The 19,979-nt window shown below is 32.7% G+C and overlaps 2 protein-coding genes and 1 pseudogene across 2 annotated transcripts in view; all 3 read left to right on the top strand.

The window, feature by feature from the left end:
* LOC127858252 (transmembrane protein 272-like) overlaps positions 1 to 19,979 on the top strand; it is a 204,288-nt gene that overhangs the window by 45,884 nt on the left and 138,425 nt on the right. The window lies entirely within an intron of this gene.
* Positions 1 to 19,979, top strand: part of LOC127858235 (D(2) dopamine receptor A-like) — a 210,249-nt gene that overhangs the window by 9,309 nt on the left and 180,961 nt on the right. The window lies entirely within an intron of this gene.
* LOC127858251 (uncharacterized) lies at positions 5,106 to 10,485 on the top strand (annotated as a pseudogene).

Genomic DNA, 19,979 nt, shown 5'->3' on the forward strand with positions numbered 1-19,979 from the left:
ATTCCTGAACTATTGAAAAAACAACTGATATTACAATTTGAATACAGCTGCATTGCTTATCAGTCATTTAGCGTACACAATGATTGAAGAGCAGTGTGCCATAAGTACCATGGTACACTTGAAAGTATATGAACAATTTCCTCTTGTTTTATCTCAACTATTATGTGTTTCATGGGGAAAAAGAAACTTCCATATTGCACAAAAGACTTCATTTTAGTAATGTCTATCAGTTATCTATTGAATCTTTTTATATTTCTCAAATAATTGACCAGGCATTCGAAAAATCAATAGTAATTATTCATTATTGAACCTTTTTTACAAAGTTTCACAGACTTTATTAACTACCACTAAGTAGAGCCTTTGTCAAGGGAGACAGCTGTCATAAGACGTGCGATTTACTTTTGGCCCTTGGAATAAGCAGTACCTCGCAATTTACAGCTGGTAGTTAATGTATATCTTTACAACCTGTTTATTTCTCTTAAATATTTGTAAATTATATCATTAACATCTCTGTCTCATTCTTGCCAACATTTAGTTTACAATCTTTACAATGTTTTAAAATCAGCTTTATATTAATGGTCATGTTTGTATTTTAGGCAGCGTTTTTTCCACATTGGGGGAGGTGGCAAGTCCCTTTCGATGGGAAATTTCATGAAGAATGAAGGGGAATTATATGTAATGGATAAGAACGATAACATGTTTCCATTCTACTTTGTAATAAAATATACATTTAATTTACCATACAGGGACATTTGACAATTGAAAACAACTAAAAACGTCAGGAATGCATCGCAGGTCATTTGTTTAGCAGAGTTTTTTTTTTCTCAATGTTAATTAGTAGGTTTCATTAAATTTAAAATAGTGCCAACATTATATTGTATATCAAAATAGTTCTACATGGTACATATTCAGCATGTTTAAGAGGTACCGTCTTCATTATTTATTTGCGTCTTGAAAAAAAACTTTTGAAAGAGCAACAATAACTCGAATCTTAAAAGAATACATATGATGCATTACAAGCTTGATTTTTCTGGCATTATTTTTTTACTTAACAAAAATGTATCTGTTTGAAAAGTGTGATTAATGTAAGTCATTGAGTTTGCTTTTAACTAGGTCGTACAAACAGAAACCGATCGAATGCTAATCTAAAACGATTCATTGTGTTTTCGGGGGCTTCATAACGCATACCTCTATATCTTACGTTCGTAGACTGGGTATCATATAGACGTTTACCTGGATAAACATGTGGCTAAATGAAGCAATTTTTTTTCCCTCGCAAACATATCTTATCTATTAAGATCAGCTTTGCGAGAAGTATTCTGTAAGCAAGAAACATTAATTGCTCTATTTATATCAGTATTTAAGCTACCTACAATAATGTTCATGAAAAAGATGTGCACTTTATCATTTTTTGGTTTGACATACATTCTGTGAAGCAAGACTAGATGTGCGTACTGGTTTGCTAAAATTATGATTATACAGATAATTATGATGATAAATAACATTGAGGCTTTATCATTTAAACTTATATAAGTGTGTTGTATTAGTGCCAACGAAATCCAAAATTACAATCTTATTGCACACAAACCGGAAACCTATTATGTATATTAAGTGCTTACCTTTGTTTCAATACTCATTTGAGTTTGTCTTGTACAACCAGTATACATGTGCTGTTTTATTGTGTATATTACAAATTATTAAAAACCTTTAACCTTGTGATCTTGTTCTATTTTCCTCGCTAAAACAATGTTGTTGACATGTCGCGTGTAAAGCTGTTCTTTAAACTTATCGTGCGTTAGTAAGTTGACTTAATTCAATCCCCCTTATACATCTTATTATATTTGAGTTCAATATTCGGTCATTCGTAAACCGAACGCAAACTGCGTTGCTTTGTTCAGTTATAGCAAACCGTATAGATGTTTTGCATTTGCATTTAATCTCTTGCCTTGCATGACACACCTTGCAATAGTTCTCTAATTAAGATGCAGCTCAAGTTACTTATTTTTTCATACTGAAGTAATTGGTGTTATCTCACTCGAATACATACGGAATATTACGCTAGTCAATTGTTCCAAGAGTTTGTATCACTCGAGTGGCTTGTGTGATGACGTATCACACGAGAGGCGGAGGCTCGAGTGTGATGCGAAATAGCACAAGCCACGAGAGTGATACACAATCTTGGAACAATTGACTAAAATAATATTCCTTTTATTATATACAACAACTAATGAAAACAGTTAACAAATGTATTTCTTACTGAAACAAAACTTAAAAAACAATGACTGAAACGGTACGCCATAGTTTATTTAAGACGCGTATGAATACAATTTATGTAAATAAACGTGTAAACATTCGAACCGGGAAAACACAGGTTTCCAACACAGTTACCTGATTGCCATCGTTAATCCAATTTTTATAACAATTACGTTGACAACTTTAAGCCGATGTTTATAACAAAAAACGTTAAAACGATATGCACTTCTACTTCTATCTTCGTCTTTATCGAAACTTAGTTTAAACCACACTATTTTATTGTATTCCTATCGAAATATACATTTATGCATGATAAACACACACTCCAAAATACGTTTTTAACACAATGTTTACTGTTAAAAAACACCACGTCCGACATGTCCTTACAGAGTTTAGATAAAACTATTGTGTTTTGTCACAGAAATGACGTCACACGATGTACTACGTAATATATTTCGTAATAGAAAATATTTCTATTTTCGGTGCGTGTAATGTGACGTCATTAAATGGGTCGAAGTAGTCCGGCTAGTATGGTAATACGAAATTGGAAACAGCGAGTAGCGTAATACGGGATTTTTTATTTTAACGATTGATACAACCTGTATTTTGTTAAAAGCATTAAACAGGTATATAATAAAAAGCGAAACATATCAATTAGAAACATCCATATGCTGGTGATACATGTATCATCGCAGAATATTGTCATTCTATAATTAAATGTATGCGTGTCATCATATAATCCTTTGAGATTAATATGACGTTGAATCCACGCAGCCAATACTTATCTTTACATTTATATTCGAACAACGCCTGCACATTTTTTTAATTTTTCGCCATTCAGTTGAAAGGATTTATGAACATGGAATGTAAGATTTTTACAGCGCTTTTACAAACAATGTTCAATACTGTCGACGACTCTCCAATGCTGTACAGATGTTGGTGAGGACTAGATCGTACGGCGTATAACCTTTATCATTTATATTATCATTTATATCAACAGAACGATTTTAAAGCAAGCGCAGTAACATGTAGCATAAAGCAGTTTTTTATAAAAGAAAATGCGTAAATACGCACATCCAATTTACAATCTTCATTCTACGCTGTGTCTTAAATGACTTGTAGAAAACAGATAATGAATGCATAAGGACATATATATATTTTCCTAAATATGTTCACAACCATTAAAGAAACATTCAGTGACTACAAAACAGTATATGCATATATAAAAATGCGCGACTCGAAATCGCAGTTGATTTGCTGTTTTGTTACAAGAAAGATGTATGTTTTCATTAAAACAAACGATGCGATGTAATCATAATATTACGCTTTGTTTAAAGCCTTTTAGTGATGCATTCCCTCTGTAAATCCACCACTACTAGTACAGAAGATGTTGAAGGTCAATTACGCTGAGCAATTTGCTAAAGTACAGATTTATGAAATTATGAAGTATATTAGATTTTTACCTGTTAATGCTCGAGATTCTGATGGTCATTAGTCAAGGCTCTATGGGGAGTCTTCGGCTTCGATACATTCTATATATCAGGGCAACCGCTTTCCAGATTGAACTTTAGCTGCATACTTGTCAGCAGTCTAATCATACAGAGTATACAATAAAACACATGCAAATAAATAAACAATTATATTGAATATGAGGGAATTATTGTAATGGTTTTATGGCTAGTTACCACGATGCAACAGTACTTCAGAGTGTTTTTCAACAGGAAGTGCTAAACGCACCACACCATGGACTCCTAAAACAGTTGTTTAAATATAGTATATCGTATTCAACTAAACAAAAAAAGGATGAAGCGGCCGGGTACGATTGTTAAATTTGTAATTTGTTAGTAATTTAAAATTTTCAGTAATAATTATTTGTATATTATTAACGCGATTATCTTCCTAAGTAAAATCGCATTTTAAATTTACGGGTGTAAACGCATCCAACAGTGATTCAATAGAAGTGCCTCTTATATCAGGATAAAAGGTAAGCGTGTGGACGGTACGTAAGCAACTTTTGAATAAAAGTGACCATCGGTGTGACTCGTAAATATGATGCGTATCACTTTCAGAGACCCATATATCAGTCTAGATAGTTGCTAAGCTACGGACTAATAACAGAGATACATATATCAATACAAGTTGAACCGGTCTGAACTTATTATCTGTAACAGAACTGAATATAATAAAATGTGTTAGGTTTCACTTATTTCTTTGTAAGATCGACATTTTTACTTGCAGCTACCATGCTCTACGCAAGCCATAGTATTTACATCAATAGGAAGATATATTGCGTTTCTTTAAATATTATTTAGATTTATATAAAGTGTGATTTAGAATCTCATATGTATCGTTTCGTTTGATATTTTATAATTTATCCGCTTGATAATTATCGCCTCTAACAGCCATAACTTCAGCATTATCGTATTTGATTCACAATAATTTTCAATTTCGTTACTATCATAAGATAGTAAAAGTATATTTGGAATAAAAAATGCCATATTATAATGCCATAGATTTAAGTCAAGCTATCTAGTCATATATTGCAAGCACTTAAATAATTATTCGATTTCAGATATGTGGCGTGTTCTGAGACTTTTGGGTCTAATTCGGCAAGCCTCATTCCGAGAAAACGACGTTTGAAATGACGTCGTGCAATTTGCGACGAAATTCAGATCAATTTACTCTAGTTTGTCCAATGTTAGCGTGAAAAGTATTTAAACAACATTAATTTCAACTGACCCAGGTTTTAACGATGTAAATTCAAAATGAATTGGTTGCGTTTGACCTATCAACAATTTCTTTTATATGGATTACTCCCCTTTTACATTCGTAGGCCATTCAGTAACTGATAAAATTTCAACCTTGGACGATTATCGATACACATTTCGATAATATATGTATCGTTTCAGTGTGGATTTTACTGGTTTTCGATAAAGGTAAGTGTTAGTTTTTGAAACGCGAGACTGTTTCATGTGACCTGATTTTAAATGTTAAAAAATTAATGGAAAACCTGACAATTAAACAAACCGGAAACGAAAACGAACAAAATGGCTACCGTGACCTTCTTTGACATTTGTTTGTTTACATTAACACAAAATGTAGAATTTTCGGTCAAATATTAATCTTTTGAAATGGCAGACAGTCAATTATCATGTGCTAGTTGTAGCACTGTACCGCATGAACTTACCTGCCATCAAGACCCAGACTTTCACGAAGAGTTAGAATTAGTTGGTGAACTGTACTTTGACAATACTGAAAATGACGGTTCTGATGATTGTGACTCTTGTTCTGATATTGATAATGATTGCAACGAAAATGTTAACTCTTTGAATGAAAGTAATTATTTAGATACAGAAGGCATAAAGCAACAATCTTTTAAAATAAATGGCTGTGGTTGTACCCGTCCAGGGTTCCCGCTGTCGATCGCCATTGGCGCCAATTGCGACAAAATAAAAAATCTGGCGACAAAATTTCGTAAATGGCGATTTTAAAAAAATCGTCATTTTTCTGCATTTATATTTTCTTAAAATGACAAAAGACGCCGTGTTTACCAGCCGCTTTACGGCAGTCGTAATACTATAGATTTCCATGATGTAAGCGATACAGCTGTTTTCAATGGAGCGTGGAGCTGACTGCATACTACCGCAAAGTGGCATGTTATGGTGATAATTGCGATTATCTGGAGTGTTGTTGCAAGTTATCTTAATTGGTCGGCAGTTTTATTGCATCAGAGATAAGGCAATATTGAAACATGCCGACTTTGCGCTTAAATGTGAAGTGTTTGTCACAGTGTTCGAAGCAGATTCAAGACCATTAAATTGACAACAATGACAATCAAAAAGGTAAGTATCGATTGTTTTTAGAAAAATCGGGTGTAATTATAGAAAATTGTAAAACATTTTACCCGTATTGGTTCTAGTTAAACAGTGACATATTTCTGTTTCACTCGTCAAAATGGCATATTCAGAGTGTAAAACGACTTTTAAAAAGTGAACATTAGATTCTCCTAATTTTGAGACTCATTCAAAATGCAAACGTTCCCCTCCCTAACATTCACCAGCTAACAAACAAAAACCAAACAAACAGTTGTTTATCAGAATTTTATTTCCTTCAATATGATTTCCAACACACAATCTATGCTGTGTGAACTCTTTATATCCTCATCACTTATCAATTCACTCACTACCGAATGTACTGTTTTAAGAAAGGTAAACATAGTTAAGCACATTTATATTATTCATATACTACACATTAATTGATTATTATTAGTTTAATATTAATATTATATCTCCCTTTTTGTATTTTCAGAATACCATAGAGCTTATGAAGCACCAATACTGTGGCAACATAGTCAGGCTGCTAAGAAGGTGTCATTCAACAAGAGTTACAACTGATTGAATGTGCCTTTATTTAATGAACAATTTTAAATGTGTTGTTATTATAAATACTACTGTTATTAAATCAATTCCTTTAACATACTGTAAATGCTCATTTTTTTGGTATTATAATAACATGATCTTCATCGCCCAAATGTTGCCCCAGTGTGGCGACAACTTTTTTAATTTGGCGAAAGTAAGTGGCGACAACTTTTGAAAGCCCAGAGGGAACCCTGCCCGTCTGTACTCAAACAAACCATGCAGCTCAGTTGTAAACTGGGGTACTCTTATTTCGTACAGGCTTTCTTGTTTGGAAAAATCAAAACAGGAACTAGATTTGATTGTAAAATACCAAATTTTCAATCATACGCAGAGTGGACCAGTAACAGTTGGATTAAAAAGAAAAGCAGTGGATAGAAAACGGTAAAGGCAGAATTTTTACTTTGCTGGGCAAGTAGTTTGTCGCAATACATTTGCTTTCGCTCATGGTGTGTCTAAAAACACAATTATTTCGATTGGTAGCTCCATTGATGTAAACAGTCTTGAAGCCAGAGTACATGGAAATAACAAGAAACTGCCTAAACACACACTCAAGTTACAAGATGTCCAGATGGTAAAAACATTTCTTGAAAATTATAGTAGCCAAAATGGAATGCCACTACCTGGACGAACACCACAGGCCAATGAAAAGTGTATCCTCCTTCCATCAGACAAAAACAAAAGTGATATATATGAATTGTATTGTGGTGCACTTGACCGAACTGGCCAGAAACAAGTGGGGCCTTCCACTTTTAGGAAAATATGGTTAGAACAGTGTCCATATTTGTTGGTGATGAAGCCTGCCACTGATCTGTGTTTAAAATGTCAAAAACATGTAGAAAACATTACAAAGTCTGGTAACATCACAGAAGAAGAGAAACAAATTAAATTAGAAAATTATCAAAAACATTTAGAGAAAGTAAAATGCAAGAGAGATCATTACAGGGAGCAATGTGAGAGGACAAAGCTTGAATTTGATCAATTTTCAGATGCAAATAAAAAAGAGGTATTTTACAAAAGTGATTAGTCAAGTTTATGCATAAAAAGTGATTACAATTATGTTTTTGCTTGTATTTAAAATGTCATTTTGATAAACAAAAATGTTACTTATAGATTTCCAAGATGTTATATGAATAAATTAAAACAAAATTGTAAATACAATTATAAAGGCATGTTCACTTAGTATTAATGGTATATTTTTTATATAATTAGCTAGGTTTGATATTAAACATATATATCAATATATTTTGATACTTTTGACATGTTAGCAGTGGTTTAACAATACATTTTATTAACAAATGTAATTAACAATTGTGTGCAAAGCCAAAATAGTAATGATTTTTTTTTAAACTTCATACTCATAACAGGACAAAGATCAAAAGCCACAGATGCCACGGTCCACTACAGCTTCGACTACAGCCAACAGGTGTTCTATCCTCAACAGGCACAGGCAGTGGGTCCGATGTACTTTAAAACTCCTCGAAAATGTCAATGCTTTGGGGTGTGCTGTGAGTCTTCAGGTAAAAAAAAATAATGCATGGTTAAATTTTCAGAAAATTGTTATGTATATAAAATGTAACTTGTTGTAAAAAATTGTTGTGATCTATAATATATAACAAATTTAAATTGTTATTTATATTTATTTAGATTTAAGATTATTAGCACATACAAATATATAACACATGAGACAAAGAATGTATCACAGATTTCAAAGAGTTATCTAGGTTTATTTAAAATGCCAATTTAAGAGCATCAAAAAAAACGTTGTTGCTGTATGCATACTTTTAACAATATGGAAGTTCTATAACTAAAGTAGGTTCATATGAGCATGGATGCTAAGGACCTATGGATAACCCATTAAGCTGAAAGCTTATTTACAATGGGGTCCAACAATGGGGTTTATATATTATTACTTATAATGTCCCAGTAAGACATGTATATGTGCTATTATTTATACATTGCCAATTTGGTGTGAAAAAAGCCACATCTGGGTTGATTTTTACAGGAACGCAGATATTTTATCTCGTTGATGAGGCCTTTCAGTCCGTTGTAAAAGGGGCCAATAGTGTGACCTCAATGCTGCAACACCACTTTTGCCATCTTGGTTATGGAGAGAGGAATGTGGTCCTTCATATGGACAACTGTTCGGGGCAAAACAAGAATAACGCGGTCATAGGGTAAATATTTTGATTTGTATTAGTTAAAAATAGATTTACTACAATTTGCTAAGAAGGTTATTTAATAAATATTTTCATGCTAAGAATTCATAAATGATTTAATTTTAGTTTTGAAAAGACAGAATAAATTGTTGCTTATTTTATATCTTTGTTTACAGGTACGGCATGTGGCGGGTTCTTACAGGCCTGCACGACTCTATTGAGTTCAGCACCATGGAGGCCGGTCATACCAAATTTAGCCCAGACTGGCACTTTGGATTGTGGAAGGTATTAAATTGATGTTTTAAGTTTGCAAGAATAAAGAATCAATTATCTTTAATTATCAATACACATTTCATTTATTATACGTTGGCATATTTATTATTATATCTGAAAATACTGCAGCACCATTATATGGAAAGTAGTGTTAAGAACACAGGAGGGAAGCCCATATTTTTTTTATTTAATAGCATATATATAAAAAAAAATGGGCTTCCCTCCTGTGGTTAAGAAATGTTGTTGTAGGCAATACATTAAATTTTGCTTTCATATACTTAAAGGTGCGTTGGAGGAACACCACTGTCAACACCTTGGAAGATGTTGTGGAGACAGTCAGGCTATCATCCCGCAATGGGCACAACATTCCCCGACTTGTACAAGATCCGGAGAATCCTGTCCAGTTTTACAACTGGACAGAATTCTTGAAACCAGTATTCAAGCCAATACCAAATCTGCTGTCATACCACCACTTCAGGTTTTCATTTATTTTTATTTTTCCACATATTTAAAACATTTCATGCTACAGGTATAAGTCAATACACTGTTTGTACACAATGATATCAGAAAAACGCTTAGATAAAAAAGTTCAGTACAGGCAGTCATGTGTTGTTCGATTGTTATTTTTATTTCAAAAGCAATTATATAACACGTATTTTCTAAAAAATTATAAAATAATTTAACAGCATTATAGTTAGGTTCCAGTTTCTAAATTTATAACATGAAATCTAAGTTTGTGTATTTGTTAAAAATTCAGAATGACCTCTGACAAGCCAGGCATAGTGTATGTGAGGCGATATGCTTCGGATGCTAAGTAGGCTGTGAAGATCCTGAAGAAAGATTCTTTCGTTCTGAATGGAATGCCCCCCAAACTGGAGCCACTTGGCTTGTCTGCAGAACGCCAGTGGTACCTTCATGACGAAATCGCGCCACTCTGTAACTCATTATGTGCCAGTACCTGTCCACGGCCAGATGTACCGAAGCCGACGAAATAACTATGATTTTAAAATAGTTCCCCTGTTTTAGATTGTTCATGTTGTTTATGTATATAATGTATGGTAACCATGGAAACCTGACCATACCTCATTGTCAACTTCAACAACATTAGTATGTTTTTGTAAAACTCTTACAATGACTCAATACCAGGTGAAATGAAATATAATGCAGTGTGACAAGTAATATAATTGAATTTAAAATTTAATAGTTGTGTATATAAACTGAAAACATTAATTTAATGTAAATATTTATGTTAAGTCTCTTAGCCTTGGCTCTATTTTTCATGCAGTATGTAATATAGTATAAATGTAACAGTAAGAAATTGTTGATTGCATTTGATAACTAAAGAGTGTAGTATTATTGCTATGTTTAATGTAGAAGATGGTAATTATAACGGATATTCATATTGTATACTGTTGCCATGGTTACAACAAAATAATTATGTGTATATCATGTATTAATTTAAAAGTCTTTAATTAATGAACAATGTCTCATGTAAAATATAATTGTTATTGGAACAGTTTAAAGAAGAATTTTCAATTTTAATACGTCATGGTTCGCATATTAAATCTTAGCAAGTGTATTCTATGTAATTCAATTTCGGTTAGAGTCTGTGATCAATAGAACAAATTAATAGATAGAACATGTATACAATTAATTGATTCGTGTATTAAGTAACAGTTCTTTGATATATGTATATTACTTTCTTGCATTTTAAGGTGTGAGGAAATGCTTTGAACTGATTTTGTTAAAAAAAATCAATTATTTTGAAATTTTTGCAAATGGTTGCTATGGTAACCGAAATTTGTTTCGTAATGGTCTTATAAATTTACATTAATTTAATATTATAAGTTTTGTCCTTGTAAAAGGACAGTGAGTGAGTGATTTTCCTCTGCAATTATAAATCTATTGAACCATAATGCAATTGACGTGAAAATAAATGAACAGAATGACAAATTTCGTGTGTTGATGGGTATTTTTACGGTCATATTTTTAACATTAAAAAGAAGAATATGGCAAAATCTATATTTTTTCTGTGTTAACTATACATTGAGGCTTCTAAAAATGTTAATAACTCAATTTCGCCCATATACCCCATTTTGACCAAAAATCTCAGAACGAGCCACATATAAACGAGCATACAGATGTAGACAGTTACGGATGAAGAATTGCATTTCGTAAGCTATTATATATTTACCAGAACACAGTATTTCAATTAAATATTTTGCTACGACGATAACAGGGCTTTTATTGAACTAGTGCGCCTCGGTATGATCAGGAAGCTAAGCATTTTACTATTTTAGCGTCTTGTGGATTGACTTTGGGATTGTTTATCGGAAAACATACTTACAATCGAACAGCTTAACACAAATTTTAAAAATGTAAATAATTCAAATTTAAAGATATCCGTAGTTGTGCAAGCTAATGACAACGTACTTCATGTTACGTCATAGAAATGGCAACGTCAACCAATAAAATGTATAATACAACCGCTTCAATACAAAGGAATGCTTTATTCGTGCTCATCGATAAAGAAAACGATCGACAAAGGGCCATGTTTCTCCCAACACTGGTCATGAATACTCGAAAATGCGTGCGTAGCTGTGGTCTTCACACTGAAGTTCAAAAGAACAAGTGCAAGGGTGTACATCATATCCCTGGCCCTGGCTGATATGTCAGTGTGTTTAGTGAATTTACCTTACCATATCATAGATCTGACGTTTCCTTTCAATTACCCAAGTGTTGTCACATTTAAGATTTTATCCTTTTTAATAGGCTCGTGCACTATATGCTCGGTATTAATATTGCTCGTTGTTGAAAGCCGTTATTTATAAGTATGTCGTCCATTGACAAAGCAAATCATAGATTATGGGGACAGAAAGGCCTGCATTATTGCCGCCATTCTTGCAACCCTTTTCTCCTTGCCGTATGTATTCATCTATGGCAATCATTCGGTACCAAAGACCGTGGACGGCTTTAACATTACAGGAAGTGAATGCTTCATCGACGACATGTACATTGAATCCAATATTTTGGGGACTGAATATTTTGGTTACAATGTTCTCCATTTTGCTGTGTTGATAATATATCTTTTCCTAGTGTATGGGCGTATTTTCCGCAAAATTCGAAGAATGGACGAAATGATAACTCTTCACAAATCAAAATTTATATGTAGCTGTGTAATGAATTCTGACAGCATCGATGACGCGGATGAAAATGCAGATGAAGAATGCGGGACAACGAAGGGACAAGCTGATGCTGAAACCCGGTTTATACCGACAAAGAATGCGTCAGATAATCATGTGATCGCTCTTGACGAGGGGGAACCTTGGACACGCCAAATATCTTGATTGAATCAAGACCAGCGTTTAGTAATATAGATAGACGATTCAATAAAGCTCAAATCAGTAAGAAAGAATCAAATACGCTTGTCCGCAATACTGTTTCAGGAATAAAGTGCAAAGAAAAACATAAACGGAAAATTACGCGTATGATGCTTACAATAACGATAGTTTTTATTGTTACCTATCAACCGTGTATGGCACTCTTGGTGGTTACTACGTTAGTTGAAGATTTCTGGAATGGCTTGTCGGGCAATCAAGAAGTGTTCTATGATTCTATCTTAAGGCTTTATCTTCTGAATAATATTGCCAATCCGATCATCTACAGTTTCATGGACGTGAAATTTATAAGAGAGATCACTAGCATGTTTAAAGGGATTTTCCGATGTTCTATTTTCGAAAAACAAATCATTATTGTCCCGAACAGAGTTTAAGTAACTCTCCCAAAAATACAGCAATATGTAGTATGATGAATGTTTACATTTCTGTATGGAATAACGTGTAAATATTTCCGTATATATTATGTAACGCTGAAAATAACGTGTGTCTTCACATTACTTATTATCATAATTCTAGTAAATATGCAAATAATGCCAATATTGTAATATAACGAAGTTGTTTTATTGTTGAAATGGATTATTGCAAACTACAAATGAGATAATCAACACGTATGATTAGGTATGTACGATATTATTGTATATAAGCTCTCGTACCTGTTAATCCTTTTTATTTTTGTTGTTCCATATTAAGTGAATAATGTTTGGCATATATGTGGTTATCAGAATAGTTAGTTCTGTCTTTCGTATTTGTAATACAAATGAGTATTTAATCGATTGCCTTGATACAAATAGGCCTAATAATCAATTTACTTTTATTTATTGTGATAATAATAACAGTAAGTATGCAATGTTGTTTCAAAAGACGATCAATGTATTAAATACATAAGATTAATTTTCTTATTCTTCATTGCCAAGTTAATTTAATAAAATGCTACAAACGTCTTAACTAACATATAACATTTTATTGGAAGTGGGGTTTCGATTCTATATGCATTGCATTGGTTAGTAATCTTCATAATTAAAATAGAGAAACGGTCTTATACATTTACCATTTCAATCTGTAAAAGAGGAGAAAGATGTGGTAAAGTGTTATTATTAATTAGTTATACAACTTGTATGTATATTTCCTAAGAAACATACGGTAGAGGAATTTTGCGTTTTTTTTTATCTTTAAATCAATCACTTTGTAAAGCGTGTTGAAACATCAAATCGTAATGGTAATAAAACTATATTGAGAAATATTCATGATATACACAATTTTATCTTTCTGTGTGGACTTGCAGTGTTATGTAAGATGCAGCCATTGTTATTTTGCCACGAGGTAAGCTGTGTTGGCATGAGAAGTATATTTGATGTGAGTTTTTGTTTCAATCAGATTAACTATTTGTAAATAATAGTAGGTTTAGTAAAATATAAAACCAATCTTAGTGAGACATACGAATGTTAAGACTTCATCATTTATTACAATGTAATATATTTAAGAAATGATTCATAGTTTAGGTTATTTTTTTGAACAAGTTATCAATTGTCTTTGTGCTTTGTGCTTTGTGAGCTCTGCACGCGCTATATCACCCATAATAAAATACATTTTTTACGAGAAGCTTTTATAGAGCATGAACCATTTTTGCTCGATCAGTTCTGGCAAATCAGCAATGTGCGCGGAATGAGCGTTGCAAGAAAGGGAGTTTTTAATTACACACTTAATACTTAAACAGACCAATACATTGTTAAAGCAGTACATACTGGTTGTTATAAATATGAAAATGTTAGGTCCTCTCGTTCTACATGTGTCGACAACAAGACAAATACAGATCATTATGATCATAATTAACGTATTATGTTTTATTTTCTTTGATAATATGAGTGTTCTGCAAAGTGTATCAAAGTAGACCAGCGTTTTGTTAGCATGCACTGTAAACACTTGCATCTCATGGAATCTCTTTACGTTTTAATTCTTATACCCCATTTTATTTGCATTGTTATGCATTATGCGTGCTTTGGGATTAGTTAGATTTACACTCAGTAGTAAACCAAATTGCTGAACATTGCATAGACCTTTCTCTCGACCTTTCTCCCGAACCTTTATTTGTTGTTGTATGATTGTACAGTGTGTTACCTGTGTTGCTGTTCATGTTTTGCTTCGTAAGCTTTTCCTTTGAGAAGAGATCGTTGTTTTGTTAATGAGAACTCCCTCTCATTGACGTAGCGTAAGCATCAGTTACTTTATTGAAGGAAACGGCGTCATATCGCTTGGGTAAAAAAGGGAAAATATCGATAAAAGGCAAAACGGATTATGTTTCATGTCACGTTCGCCAAACATGTTCATGGTCTCGTGAGTGTTTTGTTGCTTCACATTAGATAAACGAGTCATCTGTGTTGTTTATTTATCTGCCTTTACGTTTGCTAAATAGTATCTCAGTTGTCAGAAACACGTTGCATACGTTCTTGAATCAGTGCATTAGTTCATTCATCCAGCGGTTGAAATAAAGCATTGCACAATAAATCTATTAGCAACCAAATTATTCAAGGTCTGATATAATATCTTACTTAGTTTTTTGTGTTTCTTGGTAATAGTATTTGTTTGCGAACAGTCATCTTTGTTAAGCATATTGAAACGGAGCTATTGAAACGAGTTGCGTAAAATCCTTTCTCTGACTTAAATGTTTCAATAAAAGAAACACAAATGCATTTTTATATTACTTAAAATTCATTTTTAAAAGACTCTGCTAATAAATATACGTGTCAGAGTGAACTCCAAAAGTGCAGGAAACATGTCGCAAACTATATGAACGGCCACCGGAAAAACTTTGCGAAACCGAAATTTCGCAAACTTAAGTACCCTTTTTCTTGAAGGTTTGCTTATTTGTGATAAAGTATAAGATAAAAGTCTAACTTGTGATTAATAATTGGTTATTTTTGCTTGTTAAATGCGTTTTCTTCACTATGAACTTTATTTGCAAAGTTGGGGTTCCCATGGGATTTTTGTATTTTCCCATGGGATTTTTCATTATCCCATTGGAATTTTGGTTTCTCCCATGGGATTTTCTCCAGCTTTATTATGGGAGAAAAAATCCCATGGGATTTTCAAAAACATAAAACACGTTCGTTTGTGCCTAGTTATCGATTTTAAGCATTGTTAAAGCATTTGTGCTTATTTTCGTTCAATTTACTTTGATAGAAAAAAAATCCCATATTTTTATGGGGAAAAAAAATCCCATGGGATTTTTTTCTGATTTTTAGAGATTTATTCATGTAACCTTCAGAAACACTACCTTTTAACAAATGATGAGCATTTCTCGCGATTTCAACGCGTTAAATCGTGTTTAAAAAGAATAAAAAAATCCCATGGTTTTTTTCCCATTGGGATTTTTTGTCCCATGGGATTTTTTTTCCAATGGGATTTTTTTCCCAATGGGATTTTTTTAAGGTATAAGTTTCTAAAAGCTATATAATAATAATAATAATAATAATAATAATAATAATAATAATAATAATAATAATAATATTAATAATAATAATAATAATCGTGCTCAATATGATGAATTTGTACTTTTAAGCGACTAACATTTTTATTCGAGCCGATCGTCGAGTCCGAATGGTGAGTATAAGAGCAATTTACCAGTACAAATAAATCTCACTTGTGTAGAGAACGCTAACGTACTATAAAATAATCTTGATAATAAGTCATATCATTTCTCGACAGAAAATGAAAACAGTATCCATATTGATGTCAGCAATGTCCCCTGCTATGATAAATATTGACAAAATGAAAAACCTTGACAATAATTCCGTGTCGAATACGCATTAGATTATAGCAATCAAATTCATATAAGCATTGATAAGATAATATGCGAAAATGGGTCTTATGTCAAATACGGCCAGCGTAGCTCCATTCCATAATGTCCGGTATTAAGTCACGTCAAGTTTCGTGGTCGAATTATAGCATAATTATCATTTTCACATTACGCGAATCATATGAGTTTCCCTACATATATTGTGTTAAAATTTATGTTACACTAATGTGCGATGATGAAAAGGGGATTTCGGTAATTCTACATTCGCCCGCCTAGTACCGAAATCCCCATATTTACGCCTTAAAGGGTCAATAGGTCATCGGTATGAATGGTTTTTGACTTCACATGAATGTTAAGGTGCAAAAAATGATATTAATTTTAATTATTAAGCACTCTTGGCAGCATTAAGTTGCCTCTCAGTGGGGATTTCGGTAATTCTACACTAGAACTTAAACGCGCGCCGGTACCGAAATCCTGCTGTACAAACCTTCAAGTGTCAACAAAATTATTATAGTGTTTTTTTTCATAAGCAACCAGTGACATGTATTATCTCCCATTCGGTTACTTCTTTTGGAAAATAATTAGCGGGGATTTCGGTACTGCTACATTCGTACGCCCAGAGCCGAAATCACCCATGTTTACGCCAATCCCCCATATTACGCCTTAAAGGGTCTATATGTCATTATGTTTGGGTTTTGGCTTTGCATTAATGTTGATTTGTACACAATCATATTAGTGTTAATCATTTAAACACTCTTATCAGAATATTTTTTCCATTATTAAATAGTTTATTAATGTGAAAAATGTGTAAACGAATGTAAAAAAGGTAAAATGTACATTTAAAACATTGGTTACACAAAAGTATATGTAAATATAACATGACATAGTAATAATAAGTCTTCAGAAAGTATTTTCCAAACAAATCTGATGAAACAAATGATATCGTACTACCTTATTTACAATATGCTATACACTTTTGCAATTTAGCTATCAATGTTTAATCAAAGCATAAATCAGCATATGTTGCCTCTTAGCGGGGATTTCGGTAATTCTTAACAAGCACATAAACCCGCGCCGGTACCGAAATCCCCGCTGTACAAACCTTCAAGTGTAAAAAATACTGATTTAGGTTTAAATAAAGGGAACAATAGTATTTTTGGCCACCAAAAAGCACTTCCGCGTCAACAAAACGATTGAAATTATGTCAGAAACCCAGCTTTTCATTGTATATATTGCAATACACCATCGGCCGCCGAGAGCGGAATACTGCGCTTGGCCGCTAAACAATGTGAATTGCATCAAATTAAATGTCAATTTTCGATTTTATTACAAAAATAAACACTGCCTTTTTATAAATATGTCAAGCACGTACACTTAACAAAAAAATCGATGTATCTTTATGTAATGTAGAAAAGTAAAGCGCTTTATATATAACAATGTTTTATAATGTCTCTCTGGTTGAGAAAAAAAACTAAACAAAACCATGTAGAACATATAATATGTTTTCATAATTAAAAAAAAAATTAATGATGCACGTGATGTTTTATAATTGATATAAGTTCACGTGTCATTGAACGAGTTAAGGGAGAGATGCGAATTAAATTACACATAATTAAAAACTGATACTATACTGTCAGCTTGATTTATAAATTGTGTTCCATAGCGCCAATATATTCATTGTTCCATGAAATTGTGTATAAAAGCAAAACGATTGAAATTATGTCAGAAATCCTGCTTTTCACATGTAATGATCTTTAACACTTTATTTATTCCAATCAGGTAAATAACAAATACAATAATAGGGGAAGTCTATACTGTGTATTAGAAACTTGTTGTGGTGATTCCTATCTTATCCGCTCAATACACATCCACCTGGCTACTGTACAGAAAAAATTAGATTTACTTCCAAAATAACTGATTTCATTAATTGCTAACTTGTTGTCTACATTTTAAATTAACAACGATAATGGATCAACATCACCGTTGCACAATTATTAAGTTCACAGTAATCTGTACTTTAAATAGAGATAGCCTAATTAAAGACGGTGCTAATAAAGAACATAGCGTGAATGTGGATATTAAGAAATTAGATCCTTTTTTTGCATGACACTGGCAGTATATCATTTTATTTTATATAAATAAGCCACATTTAAGACATGGATAAAATTAAAATAAGACACATTTGCATCTTTCATTTCTTGAAAAAAAATAAGCACGCAGTCACATATAAATAAGATACATTGAAGACACAGAAAAAAATAAATAAGACACATTTGCATCTTTCACTAAATTTTCTTAATAAAACATGTGAAACTGAAGAAAAACATTTATTACTGACACATTATTCTAAAAGTCGACTGACAACTTAAGTTCAAAGAGGGATTTACAATTAAATAAGATCCATTTTCGCATGATGCTGGTTGTAGAGCAAGCAATACATTTCTTACTGACACATTATTCTAAAAGTCGACAGGCAACATAAATTCAAAGAGGGAACCACAATTAAATAAGATCAATTTTCGCATGATACTGGTTGTATAGCAAGTAGTCACATATTAATTACAGCTTGCATTAGTTGCAATAATTTTGTTAAGTGCGCGTGCTTCTGAACGTTGCGTTAAGCGAGAGTGTTGTCATTTTGTTAGTTTTATATTTTGGTATTATGTATGATTATTGATTGTTTTGAATTTGAAATAAACGCTTTCCAAATAAATGTCCAATAACATACCGGCAATAACATTATATATATGTTAATTTCTTTGCATGTTTATACCGAAATTATAGCCGACATCGGCAGTTAGGGAAATTTTGTGACACACTTTAACACATCAAACATGCATGATAGTTCTTTTTTCATATGATATTCCCCTGGTTGCTTACCGGTGTATTGGTGCAGTTGATAACCCCGCCGGGACTACAGTAGGGTGCTAATACACACGTGTATCGTGTTCAATACAATCGTCTTAATTTTAATACAAATAATGAACATTTGACATAAAAAATGTCCAATAACATATCGGCAATAACATTATATATATGTTAATTTCTTTGCATGTTTATACCGAAATTATAGCCGACATCGGAAGTTAGGGAAATTTTGTGACACACTTTAACAAATCAAACATGCATGATAGTTCTTTTTTCATATGATATTTCCCTGGTTGCTTACCGGTGTATTGGTGCAGTTGATAACCCCGCCGGGACTACAGTAGGGTGCTAATACACACGTGTATCGTGTTCTATACCCGATCCATGCTACAACGTGTAAGAACGGGAATTTCGGTAATTCTACCTTTTTAAGCTTGCGCACCTCTAATGGGCACATATCCAAATATAATTTAATTAATTATTTTCCTAATCAGCATCCTTTCACTAAACTACATGCAAATTTGTAGGTAGGCTTTCCATGCTTAAAAAAATAAACCGATTTTTTCAATTCAACCCTCACGCTCGGCTTTTGTCCAGTTTATTTTCACCCCTGGGGTGTATAAAAGTTCCATAATTCATTCACATTTCCAAATATGGGCATGCAGTTGGTGTGTACAGATGCAGTTAAGGTGTTTAAAGTTTAAACAAGATGACATAAGTATTCTTTTACAAACATTTATTTTTTACAAATTTTAATCTATGGAATAGCGCCATGAAATGTAAGTGATTTCAGCCAAGTAAAAATTTGGTCGGTTAAAAA

This window comes from Dreissena polymorpha, chromosome 14 (assembly GCF_020536995.1).
Source record: "Dreissena polymorpha isolate Duluth1 chromosome 14, UMN_Dpol_1.0, whole genome shotgun sequence".
In the NCBI taxonomy this organism is placed as follows: domain Eukaryota; kingdom Metazoa; phylum Mollusca; class Bivalvia; order Myida; family Dreissenidae; genus Dreissena; species Dreissena polymorpha.